The sequence below is a fragment of the Callionymus lyra genome, unplaced genomic scaffold, assembly GCF_982586985.1.
Source record: "Callionymus lyra unplaced genomic scaffold, fCalLyr1.hap1.1 HAP1_SCAFFOLD_48, whole genome shotgun sequence".
Classification (NCBI taxonomy): Eukaryota; Metazoa; Chordata; class Actinopteri; order Syngnathiformes; family Callionymidae; genus Callionymus; species Callionymus lyra.
The window spans coordinates 132,501-145,000 of NW_028258562.1; the positions used below are offsets into that span (position 1 = coordinate 132,501).

Here is a 12,500-nt window from a genome sequence, read left to right on the forward strand (position 1 = left end):
ACCACTTTTTGAGGAGCAGTCACACTCGGAAAAAATTTCTTTCGTCAGGCAAAAGAACCAGAGTTCTCCGCGGCCATCCACTCCAACCTTGTCCGACTTTGAGGCACCAGGCTCGGCCACCCTCCGAGCCTTTTCACTCCCTCTCCTGTTATGGTGCCTCCCTACTAACCTCTAGGTGGTTGCGCTCGTGACATCAAAAAGACCACTTTTTGCAGAGCAGTCACACTCGGAAAAAATTTCTTTCGTCAGGCAAAAGAACCAGAGTTTTCAGCGGTCATCCACTCCAACCTTGTCCGATTTTGAGGCACCAGGCTCGGCCACCCTCCGAGCCTTTTCCTTCCCTCTCCTGTTATGGTGCCTCCCTATTAACCTCTAGGTGGTTGCGCTCGTGACATCAAAAAGACCACTTTTTGCAGAGCAGTCACACTCGGAAAAAATTTCTTTCGTCAGGCAAAAGAACCAGAGTTTTCAGCGGCCATCCACTCCAACCTTGTCCGATTTTGAGGCACCAGGCTCGGCCACCCTCCGAGCCTTTTCACTCCCTCTCCTGTTATGGTGCCTCCCTATTAACCTCTAGGTGGTTGCGCTCGTGACATCAAAAAGACCACTTTTTGCAGAGCAGTCACACTCGGAAAAAATTTCTTTCGTCTGGCAAAAGAACCAGAGTGTTCAGCGGTCATTCACTCCAACCTTGTCCGATTTTGAGGCACCAGGCTCGGCCACCCTCCGAGCCTTTTCACTCCCTCTCCTGTTGTGGTGCCTCCCTATTAACCTCTAGGTGGTTGCGCTCGTGACATCAAAAAGACCACTTTTTGCAGAGCAGTCACACTCGGGAAAAATTTCTTTCGTCTGGCAAAAGAACCAGAGTTTTCAGCGGTCATCCACTCCAACCTTGTCCGATTTTGAGGCACCAGGCTCGGCCACCCTCCGAGCCTTTTCACTCCCTCTCCTGTTATGGTGCCTCCCTATTAACCTCTAGGTGGTTGCGCTCGTGACATCAAAAAGACCACTTTTTGCAGAGCAGTCACACTCGGGAAAAATTTCTTTCGTCTGGCAAAAGAACCAGAGTTTTCAGCGGTCATCCACTCCAACCTTGTCCGATTTTGAGGCACCAGGCTCGGCCACCGTCCGAGCCTTTTCACTCCCTCTCCTGTTATGGTGCCTCCCTATTAACCTCTAGGTGGTTGCGCTCGTGACATCAAAAAGACCACTTTTTTCAGAGCAGTCACACTCGGAAAAAAATTCTTTCGTCTGGCAAAAGAACCAGAGTTTTCAGCGGTCATCCACTCCAACCTTGTCCGATTTTGAGGCACCACGCTCGGCCACCGTCCGAGCCTTTTCACTCCCTCTCCTGTTATGGTGCCTCCCTATTAACCTCTAGGTGGTTGCGCTCGTGACATCAAAAAGACCACTTTTTTCAGAGCAGTCACACTCGGAAAAAATTTCTTTCGTCTGGCAAAAGAACCAGAGTTTTCAGCGGTCATCCACTCCAACCTTGTCCGATTTTGAGGCACCAGGCTCGGCCACCGTCCGAGCCTTTTCACTCCCTCTCCTGTTATGGTGCCTCCCTATTAACCTCTAGGTGGTTGCGCTCGTGACATCAAAAAGACCACTTTTTTCAGAGCAGTCACACTCGGGAAAAATTTCTTTCGTCTGGCAAAAGAACCAGAGTTATCAGCGGTCATCCACTCCAACCTTGTCCGACGTTGAGGCACCGATGTCGGCCAAGTTCTGAGCGTTCCACCGCCGAATGCCACTGGTCCTCAACACAGCGGACTTCCAATCCAACCTTGTCCGACTTTGAGGCACCGAAGTCGGCCTCAGCCCGAGCCTTCCCCCGCCGACCTCACTGGAGCCCGACATCCAGGGACCGGCGGAGGTCGCCCGCATGACCGCGGCAAAGTGTCTCAAAGTCGGGCACGACCGCTCGAGTCACCCGCCAACCCGGTCCGGGGCACCTCCAGGGACCGGCGGAGGTCGCCCGCATGACCGCGGCAAAGTGTCTCAAAGTCGGGCAGGACCGCTTGAGTCACCCGCCAACCCGGTCCGGGGCACCTCCAGGGACCGGCGGAGGTCGCCCGCATGACCGCGGCAAAGTGTCTCAAAGTCGGGCATGACCGCTTGAGTCACCCGCCAACCCGGTCCGGGGCACCTCCAGGGACCGGCGGAGGACGCCCGCATGACCGCGACAAAGTGTCTCAAAGTCGGGCATGACCGCTCGAGTCACCCGCCAACCCGGTCCGGGACACCTACAGGGACCGGCGGAGGTCGCCCGCATGACCGCGGCAAAGTGTCTCAAAGTCGGGCATGACCGCTTGAGTCACCCGCCAACCCGGTCCGGGGCACCTCCAGGGACCGGCGGAGGTCGCCCGCATGACCGCGGCAAAGTGTCTCAAAGTCGGGCATGACCGCTTGAGTCACCCGCCGACCCGGTCCGGGGAACCTCCAGGGACCGGCGGAGGACGCCCGCATGACCGCGACAAAGTGTCTCAAAGTCGGGCATGACCGCTCGAGTCACCCGCCAACCCGGTCCGGGGCACCTCCAGGGACCGGCGGAGGACGCCCGCATGACCGCGACAAAGTGTCTCAAAGTCGGGCACGACCGCTCGAGTCACCCGCCAACCCGGTCCGGGGCACCTCCAGGGACCGGCGGAGGACGCCCGCATGACCGCGACAAAGTGTCTCAAAGTCGGGCACGACCGTTCGAGTCACCCGCCAACCCGGTCCGGGGCACCTCCGGGGACCGGCGGAGGTCGCTCGCATGACCGCGACAAAGTGTCTCAAAGTCGGGCACGACCGCTCGAGTCACCCGCCAACCCGGTCCGGGGCACCTCCAGGGACCGGCGGAGGACGCCCGCATGACCGCGACAAAGTGTCTCAAAGTCGGGCATGACCGCTCGAGTCACCCGCCAACCCGGTCCGGGGCACCTCCAGGGACCGGCGGAGGACGCCCGCATGACCGCGACAAAGTGTCTCAAAGTCGGGCATGACTGCTCGAGTCACCCGCCAACCCGGTCCGGGGCACCTCCAGGGACCGGCGGAGGACGCCCGCATGACCGCGACAAAGTGTCTCAAAGTCGGGCACGACCGCTCGAGTCACCCGCCAACCCGGTCCGGGGCACCTCCAGGGACCGGCGGAGGACGCCCGCATGACCGCGACAAAGTGTCTCAAAGTCGGGCACGACCGCTCGAGTCACCCGCCAACCCGGTCCGGGGCACCTCCAGGGACCGGCGGAGGTCGCCCGCATGACCGCGACAAAGTGTCTCAAAGTCGGGCATGACCGCTCGAGTCACCCGCCAACCCGGTCCGGGGCACCTCCGGGGACCGGCGGAGGACGCCCGCATGACCGCGACAAAGGGTCTCAAAGTCGGGCAGGACCGCTCGAGTCACCCGCCAACCCGGTCCGGGGCACCTCCGGGGAGCAGTGGAGGTCGCTCGCATGACCGCGACAAAGTGTCTCAAAGTCGGGCATGACCGCTCGAGTCGCCCGCCATCCCGGTCCGGAGCTCAACACTTTGTCGTTTTTTCCACTCCCTCCCCATTAACCTCTAGGTGGTTGCGCTCGTGACATCAAAAAGACCACTTTTTGCAGAGCAGTCACACTCGGAAAAAATTCGTTTCGTCTGGCAAAAGAACCAGAGTTCTCAGCGGGCTTCCAGTCCAACCTTGTCCGATTTTGAGGCACCAGGCTCGGCCACAGTCCGAGCCCATTCACTCCCTCCCCTGTTGTACTCGCTCCCTATTAACCTCTAGGTGGTTGCGCTCGTGACATCAAAAAGACCACTTTTTGAGGAGCAGTCACACTTAGGAAAAATCCGTTTGCGCTCACACCATCCCTCCCCATTAACCTCTAGGTGGTTGCGCTCGTGACATCAAAAAGACCACTTTTTGAGGAGCAGTCACACTTAGGAAAAATCCGTTTGCGCTCACACCATCCCTCCCCATTAACCTCTAGGTGGTTGCGCTCGTGACATCAAAAAGACCACTTTTTGAGGAGCAGTCAGACACCGAGGTTTTCTGGATTTATGTCCGTTTTCCTGGTTCTCTGACTCGGGCACCTTGTGACCGACATCCCCCCCTTCCCTGGTTCTATTTTGCCGATACTTTGGTGAGTTTTCTACCCGCAAACCAAGCCCCCCAAGCCCGCCGCCTGGTGGGGGAGCATGCCGCCTGGCCCGGTTCTATTTTAGGTCACTTTGGTGAGTTTTCTACCCGCAAACCAAGCCCCCCAAGCCCGCCGCCTGGTGGGGGAAGAGGCCCCCTGGTCCCGGTTCTATTTTAGGACACTTTGGTGAGTTTTCTACCCGCAAACCAAGCCCCCCAAGCCCGCCGCCTGGTGGGGGAAGATGCCCCCTGGTCCCGGTTCTATTTTAGGACACTTTGGTGAGTTTTCTACCCGCAAACCAAGCCCCCCAAGCCCGCCGCCTGGTGGGGGAAGATGCCCCCTGGTCCCGGTTCTATTTTAGGACACTTTGGTGAGTTTTCTACCCGCAAACCAAGCCCCCCAAGCCCGCCGCCTGGTGGGGGAACATGCCCCCTGGTCCCGGTTCTATTTTAGGACACTTTGGTGAGTTTTCTACCCGCAAACCAAGCCCCCCAAGCCCGCCGCCTGGTGGGGGAACATGCCGCCTAGCCCGGTTCTATTTTAGGTCACTTTGGTGAGTTTTCTACCCGCAAACCAAGCCCCCCAAGCCCGCCGCCTGGTGGGGGAAGAGGCCCCCTGGTCCCGGTTCTATTTTAGGACACTTTGGTGAGTTTTCTACCCGCAAACCAAGCCCCCCAAGCCCGCCGCCTGGTGGGGGAACATGCCCCCTGGTCCTGGTTCTATTTTAGGACACTTTGGTGAGTTTTCTACCCGCAAACCAAGCCCCCCAAGCCCGCCGCCTGGTGGGGGAGCATGCCCCCTGGTCCCGGTTCTATTTTAGGACACTTTGGTGAGTTTTCTACCCGGAAACCAAGCCCCCCAAGCCCGCCACCTGGTGGGGGAAGAGGCCCCCTGGTCCCGGTTCTATTTTAGGACACTTTGGTGAGTTTTCTACCCACACTGCAGGTCCCCAAATGCCGCCATCTGGTGGGGGAACATGCCGCCTGCACCGGTTCTATTTTAAGTCACTTTGGTGAGTTTTCTGCCCACACTACGGGTCCCCAAATGCCGCCATCTGGTGGGGGAACATGCCGCCTGCACCGGTTCTATTTTAAGTCACTTTGGTGCGTTTTCTGCCCACACTACGGCTCCCCAAATGCCGCCATCTGGTGGGGGAACATGCCGCCTGCACCGGTTCTATTTTAAGTCACTTTGGTGAGTTTTCTGCCCACACTACGGGTCCCCAAATGCCGCCATCTGGTGGGGGAACATGCCGCCTGCACCGGTTCTATTTTAAGTCACTTTGGTGAGTTTTCTGCCCACACTACGGCTCCCCAAATGCCGCCATCTGGTGGGGGAACATGCCGCCTGCACCGGTTCTATTTTAAGTCACTTTGGTGAGTTTTCTGCCCACACTACGGCTCCCCAAATGCCGCCATCTGGTGGGGGAACATGCCGCCTGCACCGGTTCTATTTTAAGTCACTTTGGTGAGTTTTCTACCCACACTACGGGTCCCCAAATGCCGCCATCTGGTGGGGGAACATGCCGCCTGCACCGGTTCTATTTTAAGTCACTTTGGTGAGTTTTCTACCCACACTACGGGTCCCCAAATGCCGCCATCTGGTGGGGGAACATGCCGCCTGCACCGGTTCTATTTTAAGTCACTTTGGTGAGTTTTCTGCCCACACTACGGGTCCCCAAATGCCGCCATCTGGTGGGGGAACATGCCGCCTGCACCGGTTCTATTTTAAGTCACTTTGGTGAGTTTTCTGCCCACACTACGGGTCCCCAAATGCCGCCACCTGGTGGGGGAACTGCCGCCTAGTCCCGGTTCTATTTTAGGTCACTTTTCTCACTTTCTGACCCACAAATAATGCCCCAAATGCCGCCGCCTGGTGGGGGGAACTGCCGCCTAGTCCCGGTTCTATTTTAGGTCACTTTTCTCACTTTCTGACCCACAAATAATGCCCCAAATGCCGCCGCCTGGTGGGGGGAACTGCCGCCTAGTCCCGGTTCTATTTTAGGTCACTTTTCTCACTTTCTGACCCACAAATAATGCCCCAAATGCCGCCGCCTGGTGGGGGGAACTGCCGCCTAGTCCCGGTTCTATTTTAGGTCACTTTTCTCACTTTCTGACCCACAAATAATGCCCCAAATGCCGCCGCCTGGTGGGGGGAACTGCCGCCTAGTCCCGGTTCTATTTTAGGTCACTTTTCTCACTTTCTGACCCACAAATAATGCCCCAAATGCCGCCGCCTGGTGGGGGGAACTGCCGCCTAGTCCCGGTTCTATTTTAGGTCACTTTTCTCACTTTCTGACCCACAAATAATGCCCCAAATGCCGCCGCCTGGTGGGGGGAACTGCCGCCTAGTCCCGGTTCTATTTTAGGTCACTTTTCTCACTTTCTGACCCACAAATAATGCCCCAAATGCCGCCGCCTGGTGGGGGGAACTGCCGCCTAGTCCCGGTTCTATTTTAGGTCACTTTTCTCACTTTCTGACCCACAAATAATGCCCCAAATGCCGCCGCCTGGTGGGGGGAACTGCCGCCTAGTCCCGGTTCTATTTTAGGTCACTTTTCTCACTTTCTGACCCACAAATAATGCCCCAAATGCCGCCGCCTGGTGGGGGGAACTGCCGCCTAGTCCCGGTTCTATTTTAGGTCACTTTTCTCACTTTCTGACCCACAAATAATGCCCCAAATGCCGCCGCCTGGTGGGGGGAACTGCCGCCTAGTCCCGGTTCTATTTTAGGTCACTTTTCTCACTTTCTGACCCACAAATAATGCCCCAAATGCCGCCGCCTGGTGGGGGGAACTGCCGCCTAGTCCCGGTTCTATTTTAGGTCACTTTTCTCACTTTCTTACCCACAAATAATGCCCCAAATGCCGCCGCCTGGTGGGGGGAACTGCCGCCTAGTCCCGGTTCTATTTTAGGTCACTTTTCTCACTTTTCTACCCACAAATAATGGCAAAAAAAAATGCTTACAGCACCCAGTATTCCCAGGCGGTCTCCCATCCAAGTACTAACTGGGCCCGACCCTGCTTGGCTTCCGAGATCAGACGAGATCGGGCTCATTCAGGGTGGTGTGGCCGTAAGCGAGGGAAGCGCTTGTGAAATGCCCCAAAGTGTTGAAAATGTTCCCCAGGCCCCTGGTTCCCCATCCCCGCAGGAGGAGGCTCCCCAGGCCCCCTGGTTCCCCATCCCCGCAGGAGGAGGCTCCCCAGGCCCCCTGGTGCAGGAGGAGGCTCCCCAGGCCCCTGGTTCCCCATCCCCGCAGGAGGAGGCTCCCCAGGCCCCCTGGTTCCCCATCCCCGCAGGAGGAGGCTCCCCAGGCCCCATGGTTCCCCATCACCGCAGGAGGAGGCTCCCCAGGCCCCCTGGTTCCCCATCCCCGCAGGAGGAGGCTCCCCAGGCCCCCTGGTGCAGGAGGAGGCTCCCCAGGCCCCCTGGTTCCCCATCCCCGCAGGAGGAGGCTCCCCAGGCCCCCTGGTTCTCCATGCCCGCAGGAGGAGGCTCCCCAGGCCCCTGGTTCCCCATCCCCGCAGGAGGAGGCTCCCCAGGCCCCCTGGTTCTCCATGCCCGCAGGAGGAGGCTCCCCAGGCCCCCTGGTTCTCCATCCCCGCAGGAGGAGGCTCCCCAGGCCCCCTGGTTCTCCATCCCCGCAGGAGGAGGCTCCCCAGGCCCCCATGTTCTCCATGCCCGCAGGAGGAGGCTCCCCAGGCCCCTTGGTTCTCCATCCCCGCAGGAGTAGGCTCCCCAGGCGCCCTGGTTCTCCATCCCCGCAGGAGGAGGCTCCCCAGGCCCCCTGGTTCTCCATCCCCGCAGGAGGAGGCTCCCCAGGCCCCATGGTTCCCCATCACCGCAGGAGGAGGCTCCCCAGGCCCCCTGGTTCCCCATCCCCGCAGGAGGAGGCTCCCCAGGCCCCCTGGTTCTCCATCCCCGCAGGAGGAGGCTCCCCAGGCCCCCATGTTCTCCATGCCCGCAGGAGGAGGCTCCCCAGGCCCCTTGGTTCTCCATCCCCGCAGGAGGAGGCTCCCCAGGCCCCTGGTTCTCCATCCCCGCAGGAGGAGGCTCCCCAGGCGCCCTGGTTCTCCATCCCCGCAGGAGGAGGCTCCCCAGGCCCCCTGGTTCTCCATGCCCGCAGGAGGAGGCTCCCCAGGCCCCCTGGTTCTCCATCCCCGCAGGAGGAGGCTCCCCAGGCCCCCTGGTTCCCCATCCCCGCAGGAGGAGGCTCCCCAGGCCCCCTGGTTCTCCATGCCCGCAGGAGGAGGCTCCCCAGGCCCCCTGGTTCTCCATCCCCGCAGGAGGAGGCTCCCCAGGCCCCCATGTTCTCCATGCCCGCAGGAGGAGGCTCCCCAGGCCCCTTGGTTCTCCATCCCCGCAGGAGGAGGCTCCCCAGGCCCCTGGTTCCCCATCCCCGCAGGAGGAGGCTCCCCAGGCCCCCTGGTTCTCCATGCCCGCAGGAGGAGGCTCCCCAGGCCCCCTGGTTCTCCATGCCCGCAGGAGGAGGCTCCCCAGGCCCCCTGGTTCTCCATCCCCGCAGGAGGAGGCTCCCCAGGCCCCTGGTTCTCCATGCCCGCAGGAGGAGGCTCCCCAGGCCCCCTGGTTCTCCATGACCGCAGGAGGAGGCTCCCCAGGCCCCCTGGTTCTCCATCCCCGCAGGAGGAGGCTCCCCAGGCCCCCTGGTTCCCCATCCCCGCAGGAGGAGGCTCCCCAGGCCCCCTGGTTCCCCATCCCCGCAGGAGGAGGCTCCCCAGGCGCCCTGGTTCTCCATCCCCGCAGGAGGAGGCTCCCCAGGCCCCCTGGTTCTCCATGCCCGCAGGAGGAGGCTCCCCAGGCCCCCTGGTTCTCCATCCCCGCAGGAGGAGGCTCCCCAGGCCCCCTGGTTCCCCATCCCCGCAGGAGGAGGCTCCCCAGGCCCCCTGGTTCTCCATCCCCGCAGGAGGAGGCTCCCCAGGCCCCCATGTTCTCCATGCCCGCAGGAGGAGGCTCCCCAGGCCCCTTGGTTCCCCATCCCCGCAGGAGGAGGCTCCCCAGGCCCCTGGTTCTCCATCCCCGCAGGAGGAGGCTCCCCAGGCGCCCTGGTTCTCCATCCCCGCAGGAGGAGGCTCCCCAGGCCCCCTGGTTCTCCATGCCCGCAGGAGGAGGCTCCCCAGGCCCCCTGGTTCTCCATCCCCGCAGGAGGAGGCTCCCCAGGCCCCCTGGTTCCCCATCCCCGCAGGAGGAGGCTCCCCAGGCCCCCTGGTTCTCCATGCCCGCAGGAGGAGGCTCCCCAGGCCCCCTGGTTCTCCATCCCCGCAGGAGGAGGCTCCCCAGGCCCCCATGTTCTCCATGCCCGCAGGAGGAGGCTCCCCAGGCCCCTTGGTTCTCCATCCCCGCAGGAGGAGGCTCCCCAGGCCCCTGGTTCCCCATCCCCGCAGGAGGAGGCTCCCCAGGCCCCCTGGTTCTCCATGCCCGCAGGAGGAGGCTCCCCAGGCCCCCTGGTTCTCCATGCCCGCAGGAGGAGGCTCCCCAGGCCCCCTGGTTCTCCATCCCCGCAGGAGGAGGCTCCCCAGGCCCCTGGTTCTCCATGCCCGCAGGAGGAGGCTCCCCAGGCCCCCTGGTTCTCCATGACCGCAGGAGGAGGCTCCCCAGGCCCCCTGGTTCTCCATCCCCGCAGGAGGAGGCTCCCCAGGCCCCCTGGTTCCCCATCCCCGCAGGAGGAGGCTCCCCAGGCCCCCTGGTGCAGGAGGAGGCTCCCCAGGCCCCTGGTTCCCCATCCCCGCAGGAGGAGGCTCCCCAGGCCCCCTGGTTCCCCATCCCCGCAGGAGGAGGCTCCCCAGGCCCCATGGTTCCCCATCACCGCAGGAGGAGGCTCCCCAGGCCCCCTGGTTCCCCATCCCCGCAGGAGGAGGCTCCCCAGGCCCCCTGGTGCAGGAGGAGGCTCCCCAGGCCCCCTGGTTCCCCATCCCCGCAGGAGGAGGCTCCCCAGGCCCCCTGGTTCTCCATGCCCGCAGGAGGAGGCTCCCCAGGCCCCTGGTTCCCCATCCCCGCAGGAGGAGGCTCCCCAGGCCCCCTGGTTCTCCATGCCCGCAGGAGGAGGCTCCCCAGGCCCCCTGGTTCTCCATCCCCGCAGGAGGAGGCTCCCCAGGCCCCCTGGTTCTCCATCCCCGCAGGAGGAGGCTCCCCAGGCCCCCATGTTCTCCATGCCCGCAGGAGGAGGCTCCCCAGGCCCCTTGGTTCTCCATCCCCGCAGGAGTAGGCTCCCCAGGCGCCCTGGTTCTCCATCCCCGCAGGAGGAGGCTCCCCAGGCCCCCTGGTTCTCCATCCCCGCAGGAGGAGGCTCCCCAGGCCCCATGGTTCCCCATCACCGCAGGAGGAGGCTCCCCAGGCCCCCTGGTTCCCCATCCCCGCAGGAGGAGGCTCCCCAGGCCCCCTGGTTCTCCATCCCCGCAGGAGGAGGCTCCCCAGGCCCCCATGTTCTCCATGCCCGCAGGAGGAGGCTCCCCAGGCCCCTTGGTTCTCCATCCCCGCAGGAGGAGGCTCCCCAGGCCCCTGGTTCTCCATCCCCGCAGGAGGAGGCTCCCCAGGCGCCCTGGTTCTCCATCCCCGCAGGAGGAGGCTCCCCAGGCCCCCTGGTTCTCCATGCCCGCAGGAGGAGGCTCCCCAGGCCCCCTGGTTCTCCATCCCCGCAGGAGGAGGCTCCCCAGGCCCCCTGGTTCCCCATCCCCGCAGGAGGAGGCTCCCCAGGCCCCCTGGTTCTCCATGCCCGCAGGAGGAGGCTCCCCAGGCCCCCTGGTTCTCCATCCCCGCAGGAGGAGGCTCCCCAGGCCCCCATGTTCTCCATGCCCGCAGGAGGAGGCTCCCCAGGCCCCTTGGTTCTCCATCCCCGCAGGAGGAGGCTCCCCAGGCCCCTGGTTCCCCATCCCCGCAGGAGGAGGCTCCCCAGGCCCCCTGGTTCTCCATGCCCGCAGGAGGAGGCTCCCCAGGCCCCCTGGTTCTCCATGCCCGCAGGAGGAGGCTCCCCAGGCCCCCTGGTTCTCCATCCCCGCAGGAGGAGGCTCCCCAGGCCCCTGGTTCTCCATGCCCGCAGGAGGAGGCTCCCCAGGCCCCCTGGTTCTCCATGACCGCAGGAGGAGGCTCCCCAGGCCCCCTGGTTCTCCATCCCCGCAGGAGGAGGCTCCCCAGGCCCCCTGGTTCCCCATCCCCGCAGGAGGAGGCTCCCCAGGCCCCCTGGTTCCCCATCCCCGCAGGAGGAGGCTCCCCAGGCGCCCTGGTTCTCCATCCCCGCAGGAGGAGGCTCCCCAGGCCCCCTGGTTCTCCATGCCCGCAGGAGGAGGCTCCCCAGGCCCCCTGGTTCTCCATCCCCGCAGGAGGAGGCTCCCCAGGCCCCCTGGTTCCCCATCCCCGCAGGAGGAGGCTCCCCAGGCCCCCTGGTTCTCCATCCCCGCAGGAGGAGGCTCCCCAGGCCCCCATGTTCTCCATGCCCGCAGGAGGAGGCTCCCCAGGCCCCTTGGTTCCCCATCCCCGCAGGAGGAGGCTCCCCAGGCCCCTTGGTTCTCCATCCCCGCAGGAGGAGGCTCCCCAGGCCCCTGGTTCCCCATCCCCGCAGGAGGAGGCTCCCCAGGCCCCCTGGTTCTCCATGCCCGCAGGAGGAGGCTCCCCAGGCCCCCTGGTTCTCCATGCCCGCAGGAGGAGGCTCCCCAGGCCCCCTGGTTCTCCATCCCCGCAGGAGGAGGCTCCCCAGGCCCCTGGTTCTCCATGCCCGCAGGAGGAGGCTCCCCAGGCCCCCTGGTTCTCCATGACCGCAGGAGGAGGCTCCCCAGGCCCCCTGGTTCTCCATCCCCGCAGGAGGAGGCTCCCCAGGCCCCCTGGTTCCCCATCCCCGCAGGAGGAGGCTCCCCAGGCCCCCTGGTTCCCCATCCCCGCAGGAGGAGGCTCCCCAGGCCCCCTGGTTCTCCATCCCCGCAGGAGGAGGCCCCCCAGGCCCCTGGTTCCCCATCCCCGCAGGAGGAGGCTCCCCAGGCCCCCTGGTTCTCCATGCCCGCAGGAGGAGGCTCCCCAGGCCCCTGGTTGGGAGAGGGGGAAAAAGAGCAAAGTGTTTAAAAATGCCCCAAAGTGTTGAAAATGTTCCCCAGGCCCCTGGTTCCCCATCCCCGCAGGAGGAGGCTCCCCAGGCCCCCTGGTTGGGAGAGGGGGAAAAAGAGCAAAGTGTTTAAAAATGCCCCAAAGTGTTGAAAATGTTCCCCAGGCCCCTGGTTCCCCATCCCCGCAGGAGGAGGCTCCCCAGGCCCCCTGGTTGGGAGAGGGGGAAAAAGAGCAAAGTGTTTAAAAATGCCCCAAAGTGTTGAAAATGTTCCCCAGGCCCCTGGTTCCCCATCCCCGCAGGAGGAGGCTCCCAAGGCCCCCTGGTTGGGAGAGGGGGAAAAAGAGC

The 12,500-nt window shown here is 63.3% G+C and overlaps 1 non-coding gene across 1 annotated transcript; it reads right to left on the bottom strand.

Moving 5' to 3' along the window:
- Positions 1 to 7,065: 7,065 nt before the first annotated feature.
- Positions 7,066 to 7,184, bottom strand: LOC148058696 (5S ribosomal RNA). The gene has a single exon (XR_015709609.1). It is a non-coding gene; the product is annotated as a 5S ribosomal RNA (ribosomal RNA).
- Between the last annotated feature and the right edge of the window lie 5,316 nt (positions 7,185 to 12,500).